Here is a 15,753-nt window from a genome sequence, read left to right on the forward strand (position 1 = left end):
TGTTTACTCCCTACTGCCCCCCCGCCGAAAGATAAACTGGGATTTGGAATACCTAATTGTATTAACTTTCCAGCAGATGGCACTGATATGCCGGAATACCAATGGAAGCATCATAATACAAACATGGCAGTATTTCTAGGATTAAATATACATAATTTTAGATGAAATGCCATTTTTTAACTTTCAAGGCTAAGTATTGCATATGTATTTTTTGGTTAAGTGTTTAGAAACAGTTCAGGCTTAAAAATAGACTATTTAATTCTAAAATTCTTCACTACTTAAAGGCAAACTTTTAAACTGCTGCAAATTTTCCCAAATACTGATACTTAAATTCTAGAAAATGACTCTTGCAAGGATATTTTTTTCTTGCGTGTATTTGGTTAGTGTTCAGTTACATGTGTGAGACTGGAGAAATGGATTAGTGAGGCTGTAGTAGCAAATAGATAACACCCCCAAATTAAAAAAGTTGGAGAAGATTGGAGCCAAGATTCTAAAGGTGGAGGGTAACCACTAGGAGTGTTTTGTACCCACAGAGGCCAGGGAAGGGAGTAGTCACCCGCTTCACTGAACCCAGGGAAGGGCTGCCTTCATTTGAAGTGCAGCACAGCCAGCCTGAGACATCCCTTCTGTGACTGAGCTCGGGGGCTGGACATCCTGACCTCACCCTCCCTCCAAAACCCAGCTGGTACCCACACTGGCCAAACCCAGCCAGAATCCAAAGATGGCCCTTAGACGTTGGTCTTTTTGTAGGGCCCAAGGGGAGGTGCATGGGTGGGTCTGGAGGGCCATTTGGACGATCTAACACAGGGGTTGGCTAAAGCTGAACCATTTAGAAATGTTAACAATGAAGGCTCACCTGACTTACAAATTATATAACTGGACAGGACTTAAAATTTGTGAGCACATTAGCAAATAAGCCTAATACAGGAAATAAACAATTAGTAGGGGAAGGGCGGGGAATACATTATACATTTTTGCTAAATTTATACCTTTAAAAAAATTTACCTGTGAATTAAATTTATGAATGACATCAGAAACGTTTGATCCCCTTTTAAAATTCACTTCTGAAGTCTCCAGAAGCCTTTCCTTATTTTTCTTAGTTGGGCTAGGTGAAGGCTGTGAACAGAAGGTACTATATCTGAAGAGGCAGCTAACATTCAACTCCAGCCACATAGAAGTTTTGATCTGGATTTGTCACCACTAACTTTTTTTTGGACAGGAATCCTGAGTTTTATGTTCAATCATAGAAAGTTAAACTTTCTTTCTTGATTTCTTTCTTTTTCTTTCTTTCTCTTTCCCTTTCTTTCTTTCTTTCCTTTTCTTTCTTTCCTTTTCTCTTTCTTCCCTTCCTTCCTTCCTTGTTTTAAAGCAATGCAGGCTAAACAACAGATATTTGTAGAACAAATTTGACCATCAGGCTGCCAGTGTGCAAGCTCATGTGCACAATATGCTACATCTTATCCAGGCATTGATGGGAAGTATATAGTTGATTATTTCCTATGGAATGAGGGTCTTAGGAGCCTGTGCTGCTGATTATAATTTTTAAAAACTTTTCAAATCTGTCCATCTCTGTTTCCACAACCACCGCTAGGCTTGTCCAAGCCTTAAGAGCTCTACTGAAAAGCACCACTAATTAGGGATGGGAAGGGGAGGCTTGGGGTGGGAGAGGGATGCCATTTGAGAGTTTTGACAGCTTGCAGGTCAGGGGGAATCTAAAGGGCTTTAGAAAAGTGGTGTATATGATTGGAACAGTATTAGAATAATTCGGCGGTTGTTCGGTGGGTTTTACTACAAAGTAATGGAGGAAGGGATACGAGATGTTAACAGCACCTTCTTTGGTGCATCGATCCACCTGGCAGAGAGAAAGAAAGAAAAGGAAGCTGGGACGTGGAGAGGAGGTGAGCTTCGCCGGTCTTGACCGTGACTGGAGAGATGAAGGTGCAGGAAGGAGGAGAAAGCCACAGAGAACTTGGTTTGGGGCACAGGCCAAGTACAACCTGCAACAGGCTTTCTTTGGCTTCTAGTTTAAAAAAATATTAAAAAAAATTTTTTTAATACAGTTTCTTGCCGCAATAAAATCAGGGGAGCTCACATAAAAATCCAGGATGGGCAACAGTGGGCAAAAATCCAGGACTGGCAACACCGGGCCGCTATTTCCAGGGTGTGAGCTTCGGCGGCTCCCGCATTGGACTGAGCGGGTTCTCCGCGCGCCGCGCCGCGCCGCGCCCCGCCCACTGCCCTCATTTGCATGCCGGCCGCGGGGCACGTCCGGGGTGCGACCCCCGGAAGCCCCCCCAGCCCCCGGAAGCGCACGGGGCTGTTACCCCGGCAGGAAGGGCCCGAGGGGCGGGAGTGTCCCGCGGGGAGGCGGAGCACGAGAGTAGAGCGGGAATGTGACTTCGGACCCTTGGAGACGCCAGGACGCCCACCCGGTGCAGATGTGCCATTGGCTGTCGGAAAGGTGGGTCGACAATTCTATTTTCCGGGACTAGACGGGCGGCGAGGCCCGCAGTGCTGTCGCCTCCCTCCCTGGAGAGCTGCCCCGAGGCGGCAAAACGCCAAGGTTGGGAAGACAGGTCAGCCGAGGTCGAGGCCTAGGGAGCCAGGTGGCTTTGGGGATCCCTGCGTGCGGTGAGGCCCGCCCTGGGTCAACAGGTAGCAGGTCCACAGAACAGGCGCGTGAATCTGCATCTGAGTCCCTACGTCCCAGATTCCAGGTGAGCCTGGGTCTGTCTCCACTCCAGGCAGGACTGGTGGGGGTGGGGTGTATTTTAGGACCATTTTCATCCCAGAGAAGTGCTTTACGTTTAAGGTACTTACGCGTCACAGGTCACAGGAATTTTGTTAAAACGCAGGTTCTGGTTCAGGGACTTTGGGCTGGGACCTGGGATTCTGCATTTCTAACAAGCTTCCAGATTATTCTGATATTGCTGGTCCGTGGGCCAGACACGGGACAGCCAAGGTAGTTTGTCATGGAAGAGAGGAGGACTTGGAAAAGAAAGAATGCAGATGGGAAGAAAGAACCAGAAGAGTGAGGGGAGTGCAGAATCCTACAAATCTCAGAGATGCAAAGTTTTCCACAGGGCTAAGCCCTGGAGAATAATTTTCCCCGTTGGGCATGATGCTTGAGGGATATGGTGGATGTAATAGTTGGTTGCCTTCAACAACTATTTATAGAAACTGGGAGTGGAACGAATGTGTTAACAAGCTCTCCAGGTGATTCTGATTCAGCTAAAGAACAATCTTGGACAACGTTCAGTCTGTATGGGGGTGGGGGGGAGAAACCAGACATCAACTGAGAATTCTCTTTTATTTTTAATTGAGTTATAGTCAGTTTACAATGTATCAATTTCTGGTGTACAGCACAATTTTTTCAGTCATACATGAATATACATATATTCGTTTTCATATTCTTTTTCACTGTGAGCTACTGCAAGATCTTGAATATATTTTCCTGTGCTATACATTATAAACTTATTTATCTATTCTATATATACCTGTCAGTATCTATAAATCTTGAACTCCCAGTCTGTCCCTACTCACCTCCCTCCCCTCTGGTAACCACAAGTTTGTGTTCTATGTCTGTGAGTCTGTTTCTGTTTTATATTTAAGTTCATTTGTCTTCTTTTTTTTTTTTTTTTAGATTCCATATATGAGTGATATCATACAGTCTTTTTCTTCCTCTTTCTGGCTAACTTCACTTAGAATGACATTCTCCAGAGACATCCTGCAAATGGCATTATGTTATTATGGCTGAATAGTATTCCATTGTATAACTATACCACAATTTCTTTATCCAGTCATCTGTTGATGGACATTTAGGTTGTTTCCATGTCTTGGCTATTGTAAATAGTGCTGCTATGAACATTGAGATGCAGGTGTTTTTTTGAATTAGGGTTCCTTCTGGATATATGCCCAGGAGCGTCAACTGAGAATTCTGAATGCACGGTTATTGTGGGGAGAAGAGTAGCAAGATATGGAAGCATCGAAGAAGACAGTCTCGTCCTGCTTCGGGGTCAGGTAGCTAGAGATGTCCTCCTTGTCAGCAGAAACTGATTATAAAAGATTAAGCAGTGGATGATTGAGATTTGGAGGCAGAAGTGAAAAGTATTTTTGCAAGAAAGTCAACAGTGGAGAGATGGAGATTGACTGTCATTTAAAGCCATTACTGTGTAGATGGAAGGGCCTTTTTTGGGTTTGTTTTCATTTTTAAGATCAGGGAATATGAATACATGTAGGAGGAAGTGGGAGGGAATTCAGGAGAGAAAGTGATAAAAAAAATCAAGGGACAAGAGATAATGAAGCACAGCAGGGGAAGGGTCCATGTGAAGGAAAAGGATGACGTGATGTTATGTGAACAGTAAACCAGAAAAATGCATAGAGTTCTATGAACATTTTATAAAAATTCTTCCTTGAGAAATAAATGGTAGAAAAAATTCTTAATTCTGGAGCAGGAAGAAGATACAACTGGGGAGGTAGGAGCCTGGTCGTGGGTTCATTTACCCACTATTTACTACTTACCTTCAGTGTGTTATATTTCTTGTGAATCCTTCTATGTGCATAAAATCATTCACAATAACCAGTTTTTATAAAATTCTGTAAGTTATGGCACAAATATAAACTGGAAAAAAAAATATGTGTTTTGAGGTTGTTACTGATATTTAACTGCATCACTTTCCACATTTTTGGTGTCATTTGCCATAAACTGAAGTATGGTGACTCTCCATTTTTAAAGGTAGAAAAACTAGTAACAACCAAAGCCACAATTCTTTATTAAAGATTACATACACATAGACACAGACACTCAGACACACGCACATACTGGGCAGGATTTACATTTGCCTTAAAGATTTGGTATAAAAACAGAACAGTAATTAGGGCTTGTTTGTGTGTAGATGTTACCCAGTAACTAATTTTCCCATAGACCTTCCATTCTGATGTCCATTGAGAATAATTGTAATGATACCAAGAACCAGCGTTGAGGGCTTGATATGTGCTGGCCCTGTTCTGAATACTCTTTAATGTGTTGATTCCTTTCTCACAATAACCCTTTAGAGAAGATTCTGTTATCACCCCTCTTGGTGCAGATGTGGAGAAAGTTTTGTGGAGGTTAAGCCACTTTTGCCCCAACTTCTACAGCTTACTTAGCAAATGGGCTGTTAATGCATGCTCAAACTGTGCTTCAGAGATTTATTCTGTTTGGTGATTTTATTTGTGTCCTTTTATTGATGAAAAAGAATTTCAGATAGCTTCTCAAATGTACAAGTAACTGTACATGTATATGTGTATATATATATATAGGGTATAAACATAACCTTAAAAGAAGAGGGGAAAGAAAAAGAATGGAAATGAGTTGAATGAGAAAGGGAAAAGCAAGTAAGCTGGCCCTGAGTCCCCACATTAGATGCACGTGCTCTGAGCTTCTGGTAGCCAAGGCAGGGAGAGAAAAATGATGAGGAATACCATGTTAGAGAGAGTGGTATGTACCAGTGTCTCAGGAGAGAAAGAAAAAAAAAAGTTTTTCAGAGTATTAAACCCTGAAAAAGAGTTTCGCCTATTGGACACTGAGTTTGAGCAACGTAATAGATATTTTCCCCAGTGCAAATGCACGAGTAGGATTCACGTGGCCAGTTCTCATAGCAACTCAACAGTTAACCTCAGTCCAATGGCAGTGAGTAAGCGGGAGCCTGATGCTAGCCAGGCACAGTCTGAGCGCTTTATATACATGAACTTGGTCCTTACAACCCTGTACGGAACATGCTATTATTGTCACCATCTCCGTTTTACAGAGAAGATGGAGGCCTGGAGAAGTTAAGTGCCCTGCTCAGGGTTCCACAGTCTTTAGCAGAGGGGCCAAGACTCACATCCAGATAGTGGGGCTTCAGTCTGTGCACCTAACCGCTCCATGGCAATACTGAGATGCAAGTGTAGAGTCTTCTAGCAGTCCCCCTAGATCGGTCCAAGGAGAGCCCGTAGGTAATTTCAAATTCAGAATTTCCTTTAGAAATAGGTACGAATTAGAGAGCAGAGTAGTGAGAGCCTTGGTTTATGAGCCATTGTTAAAAAAAAAAACCCATTTACTGCGAACCCATTTCAGTGTAATCCTGTGAGATGAAGGAAGGTCGCTGGTTAAGCCCATGGGACACCTGGAATCATGACCTTGGCCTTGTGCGTTCCTGTGCACAGTAATATTGGGTACACGGGGAAGGGTCATCTCTGTTGGAAAGGGACAATGCATAGTAGTCACAATTTCTCATTTATTTTGTGGTAATATGTTTGACATTCACAAGCACATCGCAGTTTGGAGTAACATTGGACTTATCGGCAGCGTTTGTCTGGTAGATATCAGTGAAGCCCATGGTGACACAGATGTAGATGAGCAAACGTACTAGGAGATGGAAGCAGACCCTCCTCAGGGTATGCCTGCAGTGGAAACAGCTGGCCTGAGGAGCACTTGGATGTAATTAATCATCTGTGAATTATTACCTTAAATCATTCGGCTCAAACTTATGAAGTCCCAAATTACAGGAGCTGGCAGTGGCAAGAACTATAATTAAATTAAACTAGTATGAAAATATGATGAAGCTTGTGTCCACAATGACTCTTGATTTGGTCCTCATCTCCACCTTGGTCACTGCCACCTTGGCCCAGAGGCCGTGATGGCTTATTTGGACTATTGCTCATTTCTTCTAGTGAGTCCCCCTGCCTCTGTTCTTTCTGATGCACTCCCTTCTATCTTTTTTTTTTTTTACCCAGTAGCCAGATAAATTTTTTAGACCAAGATCTGACTCCCTTCCTCCCCCCAAAATTAATGTCCTCTTGGCAAAAGTAGTGGAAAAGTAAACATTTCATGTGGCCTCCTTGATTTGAACCCTCGCTTCTCTGCGCTGACCACACTGGCCTTGTTCCACTTCCCCAGGTGTGTCGTGTTCCCAGCAGTTAGCAGACCTGTGCTTTCACCAGCTCAGATCCCCCCAGTGGACTTTCATAGCCCATGTGCCCCTACTTCGCAGCGCACTGGTAGCTATCTGTGCAGACTAATGACATGTCATCCTCGTTAGACTGAAGTCAGGGACCCTGTTGATGTTTCACTCACTCTTGTGTTCCCAGCCCAGCCCACCAACCCTAGTGCTCAGTGCTTACTATGACCAGCAGTTCCACTCCTAGGTAGGTGTCCAATAGACAGGAACGTTTGTGTTCATCAAAAGACATATGCAGGAATGCTCATGGTGACTTTATTCTTAGTAGCCCAAACCTGGAAACAACCCGATTTCCATCAACAGGAAAGTGGATAAATAGATTGTGGCCTATTCATGCTATGAAATCCTATGCAATAAAAAGGAACAGATTATCATGACATGCAAGAAAATCGGTGAATCTCACAGACATAATGTTGAATGAAAGAAACCAAATACAGAGGTGTATATTTTATACGATTCCATTTATATGAAGTTTAGCAGTGGGGGAGGGTAGGGAAAGGTCACCTTTTAGAGAAAGAGAATAATTTAAGTACCACTGTGGAGCATTTACTAAACGGCAGGCACTCCATAGAGCCCGCGCCGTGCCTTAACTAACACCCTCCCACCCTGTGATGCTGCTTCTTGTACGATCTCCATTTGTCAGATGAGGGAGGCACTGTGAGGGGGGACACCTTGCCGAGACTACACTGCTGCTAAGTGCATCGCTGAGTCCACGCCCGCTCCACGTGAGCTCACTGTGTCCTGACAGGTTTATCAGCTGCTGCACCAGAACTGTCGCCGGGGGCTGCTAGGCCGAAAGGTTGCAGGAGAGAGCAAACACTAAGCATTCCCCACCAGGCCTGGAATGCGGTAAGGACTCAATAGATGTTGTCTGTTATGATTAGTCTTCTGAAAATGTGAAGGTTCAAAAGGTCTGCTCAAGGCCATATAACTAAGGATTGTTGCATTTGGACAGTTTTGACCATGAATTCTATTGTGTGGATTGATTCTAAGTGACTTCCATAGTTACCCTGAATGCAGAGCTATATAACGATTTTCACGGTCGCCGAGCACTTTTGCCTTCCTGAACCTTTTCTTCCATAAGACACATATTAAAAAGTATATTTTATAACTGCCTTGGCATAAAGACAAATGTAACCCAGGCTGGATTAGTACATTCAGTATTTTTTCTGATTTTCAAAGAAATGAAAATGTTTTCAGGAGCTCCTAAGTTACTGTGTGGGCCCCAGCCATTATGCCCACTGGGCCTAATAGAAAAGTGGGCTCCACTCAATGCAGGTGGGATTGTCAGGTGCCAATGATGAAGATGGTAGGTCTCTCTGGGGGAATAAGGGAGAAAAACGCACTTGAAGACAGAATTGTTTTTTGGTGGAAACAGTCTACTTCTTTTTTAAATTGCCATAGTTACCATAAAAGATTCAACCATCAGCATGAAATGACATTTGAGTTCAAATGACAGTGATGACTATTTGATGTAATGAAAAAGCAGAAAACAATCTTGAAAAAAAAAAGAGATTGCAATTCATGGAAATGGTGTTTTGTGTCATTTTATCTGATTTGGAATGGGGTGGGAAGAAGGAATTGAGGAAATGCTACAAAATACTAGAGGTTAAATAGACCTTGATATAAATAATGAGTCATGCTTTCAGGCTTTCAAAATACACAATTCTGGTTTCAGGTTAAGTAATAGTTTATTGGAACCAACGTAAACATGTAGAGGCTGATAGCATTGAGTGTCACACAGCATACAGGTCTCCCTGAAAGTTTTAAGTTACCTGTTTGCCTTGAGTCTGAGCCAGTCTAGGGGCCTTTAAAGAACCAGTGAAGGAAAAGCAAAATCCCTTTAGCAACTTTGATGGTATTTGTCCATGGGATTTGAATAGCTCTTAGCTAGTAACTGGCGTTTGTAACCTTTTATGGAGGTCTTTAAAAGCAAACAAACACATGGGAACAGGGGAGCTGAAGTAATGCACCGAATTAGTCCTGAATTTTACACAGGACACAACAGGGTGCTTATGCATCTCCATTCTGTGCCCTTAACGACAGCTGTGTGCCGCATAGGACAACGGTTGCGTGTAAGATATGGGTTAATCTCGGCGTTATAGCTGCTATTAACATAGAACCAAAACAACACAAAGACAGTAATGTACCTTCCTATTCTGTCAGGAGTGGCGGGTGTAGTTGCTCTAAGGACCAAGTAATGTGAGAATGGACGAGGGTGAGACCAACAGGAAAGCCATTGTGAAGGCAAAAAAAAAAAAAAAAAAAAAAAAAGGGTTAAGCCACCACACAGTTATCTGATGCTTTTGGCCCTTATGATGAATGAGATAATTTTACCCTGAACGAAGGTATGTTTAGACCAGAAATGCTATACCTAGATCTAATCCAGATGTCTCCCTCCCATGAAGCTCCCATAAATGAACAAAGCAGGCTGGGCGAGGAGCAGCTGTTCTGTTTAGAGGTGGCAGAACTCTCTGTTCACATAGTTTATTGTCTCCTTAGTGATAAAGTCACTGAAGCTTTTATGGAAGAGAGATTTCTAGCTGTCTTTCATTTTAGGCTAACATTGTCATTTTAGAACATTTGGGAGGTAGGGAGGTGGCAGTGACTGGTGAGGCCATGCTCTTTGTCAAGGAAGAAATGACCCTTGGCTTCAGCCAGCTGTTGCCATGTTGGAATTTGGGCAAGAGTTTGCCAAAGCTTCTGGTTGTTCAAAAAAAAAAAAAAAAAAAAAGCCAGAAATCGAAATTTTATTCAGTGTGTAATCTTCCAGTTTTTAACATTGCCAAATCATTCAAAGATTGAAAAGCCATTAAGGTCAGAACAATAAGGCACAAACCACCAACATCTGCAAACCCCAGTTCACGGACCACCAAATCACAGCCAATTCATAGAGGAATGGGAACATCGGTAGAGATCATTGAGGGCTGACAAAAGCCCTTTAATTATTAGTAAAAAAAAGAAATCTCACCTTCCCTTTGGAGTTTTACACTCCAAAGTTTGGACACTCTTCAACTATCTGTTCCCTCTCTTCAGCCCCCTGAAAAAGTTAATAAATATATATGGCAGGGATATTTTTTACAACATCAGTAAATTGTTTAAATGTGGTTTTAGTTTATGTCTTAGTTTCTATGATGGGTTCAATACATTGCTCAAGAAAGAAAAGGGTATGAAATTTCTTCAGTAGATGAAAAAGCAGTAGTGGACAGAGAATTTTTTTTTTAGTAGCGGTCAAGAAAACATCTAAACAATCTTGAGCAGCACCGGAGAGTATTCACCAGTAAGTCAATAAAGCAAAAGGGTTATTAACCTCAAGACAGAGTTGCTGTTGTGATCACAAAAAACCATCTGCCATGCACCATTTTTTTATTGACACTTCAGGGTAAGCTAATAAAACTCCATTTCAATTAAATTTTGGGAACTCATGTTCCCTTTTTCTCAAATGCTGCAAACAGGCATAAAACTGTAGCAGCCACTTTTTCCTCGAATCTCCTCTTGCCTTAGGAAGTAAAGCCAATGGAACATTCTAGCATTTTCTTCCCTGCAGTCCTGGACAGATGTCTGTGAGACATGATTTTAACAAAAGGGGGAAAGGTTAAAAGCTTTTTTTTATTTTTGCAGGTGAGCTTATAGAGCTGTTGTGAAATTAAATGTGGCTTTAAAACGTGCTTTCTGATTCTTTTCAAGACCTCCTAGCACCACAGGTTCGAGCTGAAAGGCATCCTGGGGAATTATAATACAGCTTTTATGGGCAGGAGAATCAAGGTGCAGGATGGCTGACTCGGGGCCAAAGAGCAAAACAAAACCCACTTCAGTTCTGTGTGTGTGGTAGGCAGCCTTCTCAGTCAGCTCCCAGTGCCCTTGTCTCCGATACCTGTGCTTTTGTGTGATCCTCTCCCTTTGAATGTGGGCTGGATGCAGTGACATCTTTCTAATGAATAGAACATGGCAGAAGTAATCAGATGTCACTTCTGTGAAGGCTACAAAAGACTGTGGCTGCCACCTTGGTTGCTCTCTTTCTTGCAGGTTCTTTCTCGCTCTCTCTCTCTCCCTCTGTCCCTTTTTTCTCTTCCTCTCTCTAGTTCTTCTCACATGCTTGCCCTGATAAAGCAAGCCGGGGCTGGACAAAAACTGAGGGCAGCCACCCACCACCAACCAGTCAGGAACTGAGGTCCTTAGGCCAGCAGCCCTGCATGGGGCCTAGAATTGGGTCCTTTGGATGAGACTACATCCCCGCCAACACCTTGGTTACAGCCTCATAACAGGTCTTGAGCCACAGGCACCGAGATAAGTGCCGAGTCCCTGACCCATAGAACCTAGGAGGTGAGCTGTGTGTGCTGATTTCACCTGCTCAGTTTTGGGAAAACTTGTTACACAGCAGCAGATAACTAATACAATGTCCCAGGATTTTTGACTCTTAGGCCACAGTTCTTTGTCCAGTTGGCTGCCTTTATATTCTTTGTATATACTTTTTCAATTATTTTATCAACACCCTGTTATCAGTCCCTGGCAGGACACTGTACTAGGTACTATCTGAGAGACAAAGAGGAGAATGTCAGAGTCCTTAATCTCAGAATTTTGCTTCAGTAAGAGAACCAAATTTTAAAGTGGACTTCTTGGTGGGATACAAAAAGACTTCAGTAAAGACCAATAAAGACCGATTTCTTTGTTGGGAAAATGAACGCAACAATGCCTGCTTTCTTGGACTGTTGTAAGAAACAAGAAAAGTTAACAGAAGTAGTGCTCTGAGGCACAGAGATGTTAAACAAGGTCACACAGGTAGTTATTGCAGGAAAAAAAGATTCATGTCTGGAGTGTTTGGGTTCTAGAGTCTGTATTTTAATTACTTTACTCTCCTGTTTCTAGGGAAGTGAAGGATGACAGAAGAACATATGTAAAGTACTTAGCACAGTCCCTGATACACATTAAGTGCTTAATATCTGGTTGCTATGGTGATGATAATGGTAATGATTATTATAAAAGATATAATTCCATTCTATCATTGGCTAGCAGCAGCAGATCCCACATATAACAAAAATTTTATGAGTTTTTGATGAAAGCTGACCCGAAACACTCAAACCCTTTAGGAGATCCATCAAGTGAAAGAGGCTAGTATTTTTTAAATGTTTATACCTGAAGGTATTAAGACGCTTTTCTATTGAATGTGATATTAAAAAAACAAAAATAAAACAACCCAGACAAACAGCCAGCCCCAAATTTCCCCTCCAACTGGTTTAAGCTGAAAAAGAAATTTATTGGTGCGTAATCACTGAACATTCAGAGGCAGGACTGGCTGCAGGCAGGCTGGGTTTGGGGCTCACACAATGCCATTTGGGTTTGTCCTCATGCCGTCTTCTGTGCTGGCTTTATTCTAAGACTCCAGGCAGCAGTGCCCAGCCTCTCGAAGCCATGCCCTTCTGTCATCACGGAAAGATGACCTTGGTGGCTCCATCTTCATATCTTTCCAATTTCAAGCCACAGGAAAGAATGAAAACCTTCTTGGTAGCACTCAAGAAAAACAGATTCCTTCTGAATGAATGACCAGCTTAGGTCACATGCCCATCCCTGACCCAAGCCAGGGACACGTGGTGGCTTGATGGGCTAGGTCTGGGCTATGTGCTCTATGCTGAAGCTGCAGGTAGAGCCACACCCAGGTCCATGAACTGAGGGGGATGCTGTCCAAAGAAGTGGGAATTGGTGTCAGGGAGGCCAATGGGGATTGCACACTACAAAGTGATGAAACCTTGCCATAGCTACAAATTCCACAACCAGTCCATTTTAGATTGAGAATAATTATATGAACCTTACACCATTTTCATCCTTGCTTTTGTTCTGTGTCCTCTCTTTTGATCAGTATTGTCAACAGTCAGCTTTCTTATATGACTCTGCATGTACAGTAAGTTATTCTAGTAAGTCCTTTTTTAAAAAAAAATACCTGCAGAATAAGAACTGACTGTTTTTTCTGGGAATGTGCCCACTGCAGACATGTAGACTTTACACTTATCCCTTAGTTTTCTTGTTTAAGCTTTTAAAGTGTCTTACAGCTTTCTCTCCTCCTATATTTATATATCATTTGAAACAAGAGAAGAATGAGATGACTTTTTGGCATCAGAAGGAAGTAAATCTCTAACAAAATTGCATCCTTTTGGGAACTAATTCAATGAATAACCACACTTTGGCTTTTCACAGCACCATTTGTAGTTGAATCCTTTATAAGATTGACATGTCTTGAATGCCATAAAAGGGATTCAGTTACATCTTGTGTTAGTTATCTACCGCTGTGTAACAAATCACACCAAGACTTAGCAGCTGGAAACAACAAACATTGATTATCTCACAGTTTCTGTAGGTCGGGAATTTGGATGCAGCTCAACGGGATGCCTCTGGCTCAGAGTCTCAGTCAAAACTGTAACTGGGGCATCTGCCAGGGGTGTAGCCGTCACAGGGCTCGACTCGGGGAGGGATGCTTCCAAGCTCACTTAGGTGACCACTGTCAGGCTTCAAAAGGCCTGCATCCATGCTCCTTCACATGGCCCCTCCACTGGTCGGCACCTGTCTTCTCCCAGAGCAAATAGTACAAGAGACAGTGGGAGAGAGCACCCAACATAGATGCCACAGGTGTTTGTAACCTAATCTCAGAAATGACGTCCCATGACTCTGCCATGTTCCATTCATGAGAAGCAAGCCAGTAAGTCCAGTTCACACTCAAGGGGAGGAGATTACCTGTGGGAAGAAATCCTGGGAAACCAGGAGCTGGGCTCACTGGGGACCATCTTAGGATGCTGCCTGGTCATCTCTCCCTGAGAAGACTGTTACGGGACAGTTCCATCTCTAAGATAGCTGAAGAACCTAGCCTATACCAAGAGTACTTCTATAAAATTCCAGTGTTGACTGAGCATTTGTTTTTCAAAGTTGGATTGACTTTTTTTTTTTTCTGTCTAGCTAACCATATTGACCCAGTTTGAGTAAAAAAAGTACTAGCTTAGTTACTGATTTCATTTGAAAAGACTTTTTAGTATTTGGTAACTTCTAGTTATGCTTTGGGAGTAGGAAAAAAGAGAACTGTGGATTCACCTACTGAAGAAATGACTTTCAATTTCATAAGATTCACCTTCTAGCTTTGTACAAATCAAGTATCTTGGAGGAACATTGAAAGGAAGCAACTTGGAAAATGTCTGACCAAATTAACTCAAAGGCTGTCCAGTTTAAGAAAAATGATTGTGTTTAGTTTTATAGAAGGTGGGGTTATAGTGATGAAAAATGCTGTGTAAGTGGGCTGATGCGCGGCAACTGTACCATTTTTCACTTAGGCATATTAACATGGTTTTGATTCTATTCAAAGTGTGACTTTTCTAGGAAAGGAAAGAGTAAGAGAAGCTAGAAAGCTATTCATTCTTCTTTATGCTTAGGAGTAAAAGAAGATGTGTTCCAGTGCGTTCCTCTTTGTAAACGTGTGTGTGTGTGTGTGTGTGTGTGGTTTCCTTTTGATTGAAGTTACTTATCAGGCACGTTGGAAATAATGGAATGAAAATTCCTCCTTTTCTTAAGCTACAAACCTTTATAAAGGTTGCTATAAATGTCGTAACTATTTTGTTTCCTGGAAAGTAATTTTCCTGTCAGTCTGATCTGTTCCTTTGAGATACCATATTATTAGCCTGTGATGATTTCTTTAAAGTGCATCAAAGTACAGCTTCAGTGTACTTTTATCATTTCATTGCCTTCCAGTGAATTTTTCACTAACTTCAAGGCTTGTTTCTAAGTCACTAATTATTCATAAAGATGGTGAAATTGCTTTATTTTATCCTCCAAATGAAATGCATTAAAGTTTAAGGAAAGCCCTTAACAGAGCTTAAAATGCCAAAAAAGAGCTTAGGAAATGAAAAGTCATTCCCAGCTAAAATGTGAATTTGAAAGGAGGAGGTAGGGGAAGGGGAGGAGGAGAAAGACTTTGCTTAGGAACGGTGGTATGATGAGGCATCTAGGGGAGCCGGAAGAGGGCGAACGGTGAAAGGAAGCTATAGCTGAGCATTTATGGTTTCCACATCATCGGTGTTCGCAAGGTACATTCAGAAACAATCCCAGAAATGAGCAGAAGGGTCAGGAAGGCAACAATGATTGTCATGCTCTTAAAGCACCTACAGATGCATGTTCTTCTCAATGTCTCTGACGTCAGGAAGAACACTCCCTAAAAAGGAGGGATGCTAATGACAAAAGAAAATCTGATATTTTCAGTTGTGCATCAAGAACTCGGCTTGAACTCACAAAATGCAATCGCATTTTATTACATTTTCTAGTTATTCAAAATTAAACTATAACAGAATCCTTTTAAACAACATATGTAAATAGAATGTGAACCCTTTGTATTACACAGCTTAATCTAATTGGTTTAGAATCCCTAAGAAAAGCCAATTTTCCTCTTTTTGTGAGACATATTGATGTTAAGACAAAAAGCATTAATTGATTGTATCTTTGGAGGGCAAAGGTGAGCTGATGAGAGAGAAAACTGACTAGGAGAGAGAGGAAAAAAGTATATGAAAAGCTGTCTGCACATAAACATCTATTTCTGAGATTTAATTTATTATCTCCAAATTTTATTTTCCCCAAATGGTTATCTTCAAGGAACAGAATTCATTTAAATTCAGATACACATACACATGCAAAAATCTGTAAAATAAACAAGAAACGTAGAGCTATTAACAAATAAGGTGAACCAAGAATTACAGGCACAAACGCACCGTCCTCTTTTTTGAATGTTTACACTGAGTTTTCTTAA

Source organism: Camelus bactrianus, chromosome 19 (assembly GCF_048773025.1).
Source record: "Camelus bactrianus isolate YW-2024 breed Bactrian camel chromosome 19, ASM4877302v1, whole genome shotgun sequence".
NCBI lineage: Eukaryota > Metazoa > Chordata > Mammalia > Artiodactyla > Camelidae > Camelus > Camelus bactrianus.